Here is a 12,463-nt window from a genome sequence, read left to right as displayed (position 1 = left end):
AAAGAGGAAGAAAAATGGCTAAGAATGTGAGACAAGAAGAGATAGAAAGAATGACAGAAATCCTGGTTTCATACAAATACACCTCCACAAGTGGTTATTGATATATTACTATATACTAACAATGTGCATTATAGTGTAAAGATGAAGTGACCCCTCCCATCCTAGATTCTTCAGGTCAACAAGAATGCCAGGCCCTTTACTTATGCTGTCTTCAAAGATCTTATACCACGAAATCACGTGTACTGTCCGAATGGGTGGAGAACGGCTCATTTCCTCTTGAAAACTACAATCTGAATTTTAAATTTGGCCCTACAGAGTCACAATGTAGTTTTAGTAGGTGGGTGTGACTTGATTCTGTCACTTTTAGCACTTCTGGATTAGCTGGAGCCGTGTCAGTGAGTGTGTCACAGCTGTGTTACATCAATGATGATTTTTTGCAAGACTGTAGGGTGATGGGTGGTCCTATCTGGGACTGCTGGGATTATATTGAAATTACAGAGTCTCCAGAAAGAAATCTGAAATCTCCTGCATGGAGCAGCAATTGCAACCCTAGAATATCTTACTACTGGAAGGGCTCTTTTGGGCATTTAATTCCCATCAATTCCTTTATTATTATTATAAAGAAAAAGCTACATTATGCAGCTTCTCTCCCAGATATTATAGCTTCTCCCTACTGATCTGTGCTAGCAGTAAAATTATACACAAGAGTAGCTGGTTCGCATCATCTGGTTCTGCTCACAGATTAAGCATCAAGCGATTACAGAACTGACAGCGTACCAGTGTCCTAAAAGTGTCTGTTGTTGACATCAATGATACGCTTCTATTTTCTGCACTCAGTCCCTGTGCTGCCAGGAATGTACTGTAATAAGCAGGTACCACACGTCTGGTCTTTGTACCGCTAGAGCAGCCTCTTTAACCCAACCTCCCAAGGGCTGCAGGAAGTTACAGAAAGTTTGCCTGCCTTCTCCAGCAATTCAAGGTCAGCCGCCAGCAGCGTGCAACAGACGCCCCATTACAGGGGCACTGTGTCAGCGTAGGAGCAGACGGACAGGAACATTGGCCATCTAAGTGCCTGACATCAAATTAGGTGGAATGGGTCAATAAAAGCAGAGAATGAGTGGCTTTTCTTTCTGCCTGTGATTAACCAAGCAGAGGGCAAAGCGCTCAGCAGAATGATAAACTGCGGGAAGAGGGAAGGAGGAACGGCTGCCATCCCTACCTGACTACTTTATCTCTGCCTCATTGCGGAAATAAACAGAGAAATATAGATGATGATGGCAGCTAAATATCAGAAGGCAAATGTAATCTCACCAATTTAGTTCCCTTTACTCTGTTTTAGATCGCAGTTTATCCCTTCTCATCAGTTCTTTGCAGCTGGGGATTTTCTGGGTTTATTCTCTTCCTGTTTCTGCATCCATAGCTGTCCTTAAGAAGCCACTTCATGCATCCCCTACGCTGTCCAGGAAGAATTCATTTCTGATGCTACTCCTGGGGCTGCCCCTTTGCAGGACTGAAATTAAGACATACTGGGGCCAGGGCAGAGTGGCCAGTGCTGGATGACCTGAAGCCCTTCTTTGGTAACACCTTTTAGCCAAGAGGGCATCTTGTACTGCTGGGGAACCCAGCAATTGCCCTGCCTGCAATGGCTTAGAACTGCTCCTTGCAACCTCATACTGTGAGCATTTTTCCTGGGAAAAAGGCTTCCTTCTTGGACATTATTTACACCTTTGATGCGTTTGAATGTCTCAGTCATATCCAGTGGCGTAGCCATGGGTGGGCCTGGGAGGGCCAGGGCCCAACCTATTTGGACTCTGGCCCACCCAAAATTGTGCACTCTTGCTATGGCTTGCAGAGGTCCTCAAACCCCGTCAGCTGAAGATTTCCTCCTTCTTAGGCAGCCAATGCTCTTTCAAACGGCAGCTGGCAGCACTTGCCTCGAGCAAAAACCAACACCAGCCCCTCTTCACATGCTTAGCTTTCATGCATGCACAGCCTGCTGGCCGTGGCATCAGCTCTAGGAAAGTGCTGCTGGCTTGTTTGGAAGAGTGCTGTCTGAGCAGGAGGGGATCTACAAATCCCGCCAGCTGAAGATTTCCTCCTGCTCAAGTATTTAATATTGTGGGCTTGCAGGTGGAGGGAGGGATGAAGAGCAGAGCAGAGGGGGACTAGGGACAGGGGGAGGGCATGAATTCCATGCCCACCCACTCAGGCCCACCCAAAATTGGCTGTCTGGCTACGCCCCTGGTCATATCCCTCCATCCCTTTTTATCTCCTTCAGGCTCCTAAGTCTCATTTCATGAGGCTTTTGGTGTACAGTTTTAGTTCTCTGGACTCTCCCTGTCTAGTCTTTACCCTTTTGGCAATACAGCTTCCAGAATCTTTTGTTCAATCCTGCCCTGATGCTTCCCTCCTTTTCTTTCCTCTCCTCTCTATAACTCATAGTAGATGACGGCAGAAAAAGACCTGCACGGTCCATCCAGTCTGCCCAACAAGATAAACTCATATGTGCTACTTTTTGTGTATACCTTACCTTGATTTGAATCTGTTATTTTCAGGGCACAGACTGTATAAGTCTGCCCAGCACTATCCCCACCTCCCAACCACCAGCCCCGCCTCCCACCACCGGCTCTGCCACCCAATCTCAGCTAAGCTTCTGAGGATCCATTCCCTCGGAACAGGATTCCACTGTCTTGTTCCTGATGCAGCTCTGAAAACCCCTCCATTCCACACAGATCTGCCATTACCCACACTGCCATCCTACTCACCTGTCCCTTATTCAGTCCAGAGGACCCTCCATGACACATGCAGGGGAGAAGGATGTCTGGATATAGTACAGACACTCCTTTGTCTTTGTGAAATACTGTAGCTCTTGCCAAAATAGGTGCATTGCAGTGTTTCCTCTAAGCTGTGCATGTGTGTGCGTCCACATGACTCCACAGGCCGAGCAACTGCACACACAAAATTTTTGCTGGCTTTCTTTATTGTGAACATAGGCTAAACTGTACACATTGAGTTGAGGCTGAAAACTTGCACATAAAATGATTTTCATGCGCATATGAGCCACTAAAAATTTGAGAGAATATAGGCGCATAGGGCAAGGGTTCACAACTTATTTTTGCTTACATAATCCAATAATAAAGATTTCCACACATTGTTGCCTCACTAGAATGCATTCTTGGAAAGTTGGGACACAGTGGTGAATTTAAACTCTCCAGCTGCTACTAGGCATTGGGTAATTGGCTGTCCCTTTCTGAAATCATAGTTGGTTGACTGGTTGGCTGCTGGAGGGGGGGGGGGGGGGGATCCAAAATCACATGTTTGCAGCAGGCCTGGTGGGTCTCTCAATTAAGTCTGGCCAGCCAGAAATCACAAAATAATGATGGTATAGGACCACTCATGGGCAGGTTATCTATTCTGCCTATTGAACAATTTGACCCTAATGGTCAAACTTGACCCTATTCAAGTTTCATTTGATTACAGAAAGATATTTTCCACCCCATTGCAGTGAATAAATGTACAGTATAAAGACAGAGAGACTGAGGGTGCAAAGTAACATTTTAAAATGTCTTCAGGGGGCTGATAATTGCCTCCCCTGCCCATATGGCTAAATATAACTGCCTAGTTTTTATGAGGGTATACTTAGCTGCTCAAAAAGTGGATATTCTGGGGTTCATAGCATGGATATAGGGCACAACTACATGTACCGACTCTGAACAAGTACAAAATGTTTTGCCTCCTTCCTTTCGTAAAACATTTTATTGAGTTTTTACAAATAACAATAGTATAAATATACATCAGGTAGGAGATGTTCCCTAAGTCAAAACTGTAAATTTTAAAGTTAAACACAATAAGATACAACAATAACAAGAGCATGTTGGGGTGATGGTTAAATAGTGAAATGTAGAAACATATTAGCTGTCCTCAATTGCTAAGTAAACAAGAGTAATTAAGTAAAACAGAGGATAATGAGTAAATCACTTTCAGAGATAAGCGTCTAGAGATTTACATTTTAGAAATTAATGACTCTTTTTATAAGTGTTAAAGTTCAAAGCATTTTTAATAGTTTTTATAAAGAATAACTCAATTCCATCACATGTGGGAAGAAAGTTGGGATTTGTCATTCCAATGATTAACGATAAGTTTAAGGGCAATAGTAATGAAAAAGTCAAATAGATATTTATCATAATCATCCTGTAAGTCAGGGAGAACTGAAGATTTCTATATGATGCATTCAATAGAGATACTGATATTTAGATGAAAAATCATATATAATAATTCTCACCTCCAACGTTCTAATCTTGCTGCCTGTGTCCATGGCTCCTTCGGAGTTGCTGAGCTAGGCTCCGTAGTCAGGCTGATGTCACCATTGCAATTATGCTGTGAACTTCAGAACCCGCGAAAAAAGAAAAAAAAACATTCCATGCCTCACAGCTGATCCATGTCCAGCGACCATCCTCTCTCCCCTGCCCCCCCTGCAACCACCCATGTCCAACCACCCTGCTCTCTCACCTGCCTCCCCTCCAGCCACCCAGGTTGTGTAGCGAATTCTTCGGGGCAGGCAGGAAAGATCCCCGGTCCTGCCTGCCCACTGCTGGCGCAGACCCTCCCCCACTGCTGGATCACTGTTCAAAATGGCTGCCGAGACTTCCAATGGCGGACTCGTGAGACTTCTGCTGTAGTCTTGGAAGCCGCCCTTGTAAGTGTCAGTGGCCATTTTGAACAGCGATCCGGCAGCAGCGGAGGGTCAGCACCAGCGCCAGCAGCGGGCAGGCAGAACCGGGGATCTTTCCTGCCTGCCCTGAAGAACTCGCTACACAACCTGTGTGGCTGGAGGGGAGGCAGGTGAGAGAGCATGGTCGTTGGACATGGGTGGCTGGAGGGGGGCAGGGGGAGAGGAGGGTCGCTGGACATGGGTGGCTACAGGGAGGGGCAGGGGGAGAGGAGGGTAACTGGACATGGGTGGCTGCAGGGGGGCAGGGGAGAGAGGAGGGTCGCTGGACATGGGTCGCTGGAGGGGGAGAGGAGGGTCACTGGACATGGGTAGCAGGGGGAGAGGAGGGTCGCTGGACATGGGTGGCTGCAGGGGGGGGCAGGGGAGAGGAAGGGGGTGAGAGAGGGTCCTGAGATCAGAGAGGTGGGTCCTCAGACCATAAAGGGGGGGAGGCACACACTCACTCACTCTCTGTCTCTCACATACACTCTCTCTGACACACTCTCTGCCTATCACACTCTATCTCTCTGTCACACACACACAGTCTCACATACAGACACTGTCTCTCACACACTCTCTCTCTCACACAAACACACACACACTGTCTCTCTCTCTCATTCTCTCTCTGACACACACACTCCATCTCTCACACACACTCTCTCTCTCTCAAACATACACTCCGAAGAAAACTTTGCTAGCGCCCGTTTCATTTCTGACAGAAACAGGCCTTTTTTACTAGTATCTAATATTTTATTCCAGACTTCAATCCAAAAAAGTCAAAGATTATAGCACTCAAAAAGCATGTGAATAAAGGTGCCAAGCTCTCTGTGACATGACCAGCATAGATCCGATGTCGATTGACCACTTGCTTTTGCCTTCCTGGGAGTCCAGACAGAGTGAACAATGTTGAATAAAGTAAAGCACTTGAGTGATGGAGACAGGACACTGAAGCTCTGAGAACACTGGACCAAAATGTATGCCATAAGTCTTCTGAAATGTTTAAGTCTTTTTCCCAGATGTTCTGTGTTTGTAGCTTTAATTTCTTTTGTAGACTTGAACGTTTTAAAAAAAATAGTGAAGCACGATCAGAGCAGTGAAGAATCATCTTAATGAAGATATTGAACAATCTTTAGAAAACTATTTATTGTCCTTAATTAGAGGTTGGAGAGAATGATACAATTGAAAACAATAAAAAAATTGAGTAGCAGGTAAGTTAAATTCTGCTTTAAGTTAAGATTTTACAGATATTGTAGGAAAGTAGTTGATCCAAAAACCAAATATTATGTGCTTTCCAAATTGGCCAGTGAATAGGAGAGATGTCTAATAAAATATTTGGATTATTCCACAGGACAGAATTATAGAACACATTGGATATTTTAGGCAGAATCCTATAAAGGGCTTGAAAGGAGTGTAGTGGTGATTTTAGAACTGAAGAGAGATAAGGATGGATGTAAAACATATTGGCCAATATATTCAAAGGAATATTTGAAGATCTGGCTATTTTGAGTCTCAACCAAATGAGGGATGAAAATGAGGTTGTAGTGTGAAACCAGTTTTACCACAGGCCCTTTTCCTGTCCTATTTTTAAAAAGTCCCTTTTTTGCAGACGCAGTAAAAACTGACCCAGTGCGTGCCCAATACACACGCCTGCACTTCTGCAGGCCACATTTTACTGCTGCTTAGTAAAAGGATCTGCTTATTTTCTAACTCCTCTTACTCTCTTACCTATCTTATATGTTCCAACTTTGCTTATACCCTATGCTATTAAAATGTTCTATTACGTATTGTGTTGACATTTTAAGTAGTATACTATTATCAAAAATTCAAAAATCTGCTTAAGAGCAATATAGCAAAAAACTAATCACACTATTTGCTCTATACCATCGATATTAGCCCCAGACCTCTGAGGACAATATTTCTCTTTTTAAATTGTAATAATTTTAAACAATTATAGCCTCATAAGCTCAGGGTACCATGTGTTTGTAGAACCCCTTAATGGGCTCTCATCATTGGCTCCAGCCTCCGACGAAAACCACTGCAGAACAAAACAACTCCCACCGGAGAAATACTATGCCATATTTCCTGCATTAATGACGCGAGTGAAACTTCTTCCGGCTTACTGGGGTCTTTCTTTTTTTAAATTTGCTTAACAAACTTTTGTCAGATCATAGCAGTATACATCATATACATCAAACAATAAAAAAGAAGAAGCAGAAAGGGATGCTATTTAATGATAGGACAACATCAAACACACAAACACAACATCAAACATACAAAAGCCCTTAACAGATATTACAGAGAACCCCTCCTACAGAAAATAAAAAGAAATACCCCCCCCCCCTTAGGTCTCCACCAATAACACAGAAAATGCTAACTTGAATAAGTGAGCTTTTAAAAGTCACTTGAAACATACTACTACTACTTATCACTTCTATAGTGCTACAAGGCATACACAGCGCTGTACACCATACATGAAAAAGACAGTCCCTGCTCAAAGAGCTCACAATCTAAATAGGACAAACAGACAGAACAACTAAGAGGTAAGGGAATTAAAGAGGTTGGGGTAGAAGGGTACAGGGCAAGTGAGTAGTGGTTAGGAGTCAAAAGCAGCCTTAAAGAGGTGGGCTTTTAGACTGGATTTGAAAACGGCCAAAGACGGGGATAGATGTAAAGGCTCGGGAAGTCTATTCCAGGCGTGAGATGCAGCGAGATAAAAGGAACGGAGTCTGGAATTAGCAACAGAGGAGAAGGGGACAGACAAGACAGTTTTATCCACAGAACGGAGTACCCGCAGGGGGGGGGGGGGGGGGGGCGTAGGGAGAGATAAAAGTAGAGAGGTACTGGGGAGCGGTAGAGTGAATGCAGTTATAGGTCACTAAGAGAAGTTTGAATTGAATGCAGAAACGGATAGGGAGCCAGTGAAGTGACCTGAGGAGAGGGCTAATGTGAGCATAGCGACTCTGGCGAAAAATGAGTCGCACAGCAGAGTTTACTTCCCTTAACATCTGTGGAAGAGAATTCTTTTTTTTTTAATCATTTCTCTTTATTGACATCAGTACAGTACATGCCTACAGGTCACAATAACTGACACCTTCCAGCAATGCTTTAGACATCGTGTCATGTAAGTCATTAACATAAACTGAGACTGCCCATAACACATGTGTGCAGTGACAATTTTTCTTAGGAGAGCATTCTAAAGTTGAGATGCTAAATAAAAAGAGGCCCCTCTTCTAGTGGATCAAAGACTTGCTTCCCTAACTGGGGAATTAAGTACATAAGTATTGCCATACTGGGATAGACCAAAGGTCCATGAAGCCCAGCATCCTGTTTCCAACAGTGGCCAATCCAGGTCACAAATTCTGGCAAGATCCCCAGAAAAGAACAAAATATTTTATGCTGCTTATCCCAGAAATAGTGAATTTTCCCCGTCCAATTTAATAACATTTTATCCTGGGAGTGTAAACTTCTCCCTGGTTAATGCAGCCTAATCAAGGTAACAAGTGAACTCGGCAATTGCTCATAAACCACCCTAGGGGTTAGCACCAGTACTTTAAACTGTATTTGATTTTTTAAAAATTGGTAACCCCTGATAACACACGTGGAGGGGCATAATCGAATGGGGCGCCCAAGTTTTCCTGAGGACGTCCTCGCAGGATGTCCCGGCGAAGGGGTGGGTTTGTGGTGGGTTTTGAAGGGCTCACATTTATCACCACAAGTGTAACAGGTAGGGGGTATGGGCCTGGGTCCGCCTGCCTGACGTGCACTGCACCCACTAAAACTGCTCCACGGACCTGCATACTGCTGTCAGGGAGCTGGGTATGACATTTGAGGCTGGCAAAAAATATTTTAAAAGTTTTTTTTTTGAGGGTGGGAGGGAGTTAGTGACCACTGGGGGAGTAAGGGAAGGTCATCCCCGATTCCCTCCGGTGGTCATCTGGTCAGTTCGGGCACCTTTTTGAGGCTTGGTCGCAAGAAAAAAATGGACCAAGTAAAGTCGGCCAAGTGCTCGTCAGGGACGCCCTTCTTTTTTCCATTATCGGCCGAGGACACCCATGTGTTAAGCACGCCCAAGTCCCGCCTTCGCTATGCTTCTGACACGCCCCCAGGAACTTTGGTCGTCCCTGCAACGGAAAGCAGTTGAGGATGCCCAAAATCGGCTTTTGATTATGCCGGTTTGGGTGACCCTGGGAGAAGGACGCCCATCTCCCGATTTGTGTCGAAAGATGGGTGCCCTTCTCTTTCGAAAATAAGCCTGAAAGTGGTGTAACATGATCACTTTTCTTATTCCTCCCCAATAACTGAATTGCTTTATGGTGTAAAGTCTGTAACTTCTTCAGATTCTCTTTAGTTATTCCTGCTAAAATAGCATTTGCATAATCAAACTTGAGGCATAAACAATATAGAAAGCAATATCAAATAATATTTCTCTTCTGGGGGGTCACGTGATGCCAGCAGGCTGAGAAGACACTCGTAAGCCCTGCTCCGTCCCTGAGCAATATTATCTGCAAATTTACTTGGTTATTCTTACCCCCATCGGAGCGAGAGCTGCCTGACCGAGTGCGGAGCATCAGAGGACGGAGTTTGGCGGTCGCTTGGGTCGGAGCGCCGGGGTATGCCAACGAAAACACTGCAGCCTTCCAGGTTGCGAACCCCAAGATGGTGGCGCCGTCCGCTAACAGTACAGTGGTTACTCTGCAGGAGGAAGTGGTCCGGGAGCTAATTAAGCAACTCACAGCGGTTCTGGATGACCGCCTCTCGAAGCTGCAAGCATCGGTGGATTCCATAAATGAAAACATGGAGAGGCAAGCAGCACGTATTCAGAGCACGGAGGAGCATATCAGCAGGCAAGAGGACAGATCGTAGACCCTGGAGGGGAGAGTGGCGATGGTGGAAACTATGGAAAAATAACCTACCCAGCTCACTGACGATCTAGAGAACAGAAGCCGGCGTAATGATATCAGGATAATTGGTGTGCCGGAGTCAGTAAAGGATGGAGAGCTGCGAGATTTTGTTGTCCAGTGGCTGCCTGAACAACTGAAGGTAGACCAGTCTAAGGGTCAGATGCGGGTGGAAAGGGTGCACCGGGTTGGAGCTGTGAGGGACATAGATCAACGCCCTAGGCTGGTTTTGGCTAAAGTTTTGGACTATGCGGATAAAGAACAGCTCATGCAAGCATTTAGGGTGAGCAGGTCCCTGGATTATAATTTATTTATTTATTTATTTGTAGCATTTATACCCCGCTCTTTCCCGCTCGATAGCAGGTTCCTCTATATTATTGTTTCAAGATTACATAATAACATAGTAGATGACGGCAGAAAAAGACCTGCACGGTCCATCCAGTCTGCCCAACAAGATAAACTCATATGTGCTACTTTTTGTGTATACCCTACTTTGATTTGTACCTGTGCTCTTCAGGGCACAGACCGTATAAGTCTGCCCAGCACTATCCCCGCCTCCCAACCACCAGTCCCGCTTCCCACCACCGGCTCTGGCACAGACCGTATAAGTCTGCTCAGCACTATCCCTGCCTCCCAACCACCAGTCCCGCTTCCCACCACCGGCTCTGGCACAGACCGTATAAGTCTGCCTAGCACTATCCCCGCCTCCCAACCACCAGCCCCGCCTCCTGATCTCGACTAAGCTCCTGAGGATCCAGTCCTTCTGCACAGGATTCCTTTACTCAGCTCGAGTGTCAGAGCAGAGACGGCAAATGGGCAACAATGCAAGATGTTACATGACAAAGGAGTACGCTTTGCCATGCTTCATCCTGTGAAGGTGCGGGTACAATATGAAAACAAGACTTTATTTTTTTACTGATCCGATGGACCTTAAAATGTTTGTGGACAAAATCTAGCGGGTAGCTGGTAACAATGAGGGACTGACCTGATTCATGTTGGCATGAGTGGCTGAATGACACGGGAGTCCAATTATGGGATGTGAGCCTTGATCCGAGATTGCTGATCTTCTTGAAGACAACGGGAGGCGATACAGGCAGAAGAAGTGAACAGTTTAACAGTTGTTTTGTTGACAGTGGAGTTCGATGCATGGACTTTGGGGGGGGGGGGGGGGAGACAGGGGGAAGGAAAGTTATTTGTTTTTTGTTACTCTTCTTATTTGTTGTTTTTCTCTTCTTCCCTCTCTCCCTCACCATGATATTTGTACATGATGCTTAGTACTGAAATTGTTGGGTTTGTCACAACAATTCTAAGGGTATAGTTGATTGGAAGTTTTTGGTGTTACTGGTTTATGCATGGGGGTTGGGGAAGCCGCTCCGGAGGGAGAAGGAGAGAGTGGGGTAGGGTTAGAGACCGAGGATTTGGTTGGAGTATGAGTGTGGGAGAGTTCTTTCTGGAATGGGTGTGGTGGGTGTTGAGTGTGGGTTATTTAGGAAGGGGGGTGGAGGGAGGGATGGGAGGGAAGAGGAGGGTGGTGGAGGGTAGAGGTTGGGATTGGGGCGAACTTGATGGGTCTCCACGGAAAGATAGACGAACCAGGGGTGAGGAGATGTATAGGTTATGGGGGCACGTTGGCTGTCGGAGGGGCCTAGCTGGGGGGGGGGGTCATCTGACTGTTAGAAATAAGGCTTCTCTGAGGGTTGTATCACAAGCTTCACTCTGTCTTTAGCGAAATTGCGAATTCTTACCCTGAATGTTGATGGGATTCACTCCCCTGTTAAGAGGACTATGCTTTTGCAATATTTAAAAAGGCTGAAGACAGATGTTCATTGCTGCAGGAGACTCATCTAAGTTGGACAGAACATGCCAAATTGTGCAGAGATTGGGTTGGGGAGATTTATTTTGCATCTTTTAGTGATCGCCAGAGAGGAGTGGCTGTGCTGATTAGGAAATCTTTGGCATTTACACTTCAAGATATTATACAAGATCCAGAGGGAAGGTGGGTAATAGTCACGGGAATATAGCAGGGGGTGAGGATAGCCTTTTGCAGTCTTTATGCACCAAATGTATATTTTCATAAATTGTTTACTCAAGTTCGATCTAAACTGGCAACATTGGATGATTATCCTCTAATAGTGGGGGGAGATTTCAATATTATGAGTGACCCATCTATTGATTGTAGACCGCCTAGGCTACCCCTTAAGGATCATATACTGTACATAAGGGAGTCAACTATTTGAGTGAAGAGCTGGCATTGGTAGATGTATGGCGCCTCTTACATGAAGAGGAGAAAGTCTTTACCTTTTATTCCCATCCCCATAAGGTCCATGCTTGTTTAGATTATATATTGGTGTCAGGAGTGTTGATGGGGGTGGGGGGGGGGGTGCAGTAGCCAGTGATTGGAGAGGCAGAAGTATCTGATCACGCTCCGGTGTGGGTAGGTCTTAACTGGAACACTGGTGCCTGACCAGCTCGCTGGCGGATGAATCCAGCCTTATATCAGAGTACTGAGTTCAAGGCCTATCTGAGAAAGGCTTGGTTAGACTATGTGGGTGAGAACAGGGTGGAGGATGTTGGGCCATAAGTGTATTGGGAAGCAGCTAAGGCAGTTCTCAGAGGGAAAATTATTGCATATACCGCATCAGTGCGCAAGAAGCGGGATCAGGACATAGTACTCTCGGGGAGTCGGCTAGGGGAAGCTCGCCGGCGGTATATGTTGTGGCTGGTGGAAGAGAATAGACGTCTGTATGTGGAATGTAGGAAGGAGATGCAAAATTTGTTAAATGCACGAGCTTTGTATAGTTTTCGATTTTATAAGTATGGTCTACATAGATGGGGCAATAAGACTGGGAAACTA

General features: G+C 45.4%; 1 protein-coding gene across 1 annotated transcript in view; it reads right to left on the bottom strand.

The window, feature by feature from the left end:
• The window catches only part of CACNA2D2 (calcium voltage-gated channel auxiliary subunit alpha2delta 2), a 1,426,314-nt gene that overhangs the window by 218,041 nt on the left and 1,195,810 nt on the right, over positions 1-12,463 (bottom strand). The window lies entirely within an intron of this gene.

Source organism: Microcaecilia unicolor, chromosome 6, assembly GCF_901765095.1.
Source record: "Microcaecilia unicolor chromosome 6, aMicUni1.1, whole genome shotgun sequence".
NCBI classification, from domain to species: Eukaryota; Metazoa; Chordata; class Amphibia; order Gymnophiona; family Siphonopidae; genus Microcaecilia; species Microcaecilia unicolor.
This window is presented reverse-complemented; position numbering and strand designations above follow the sequence as displayed.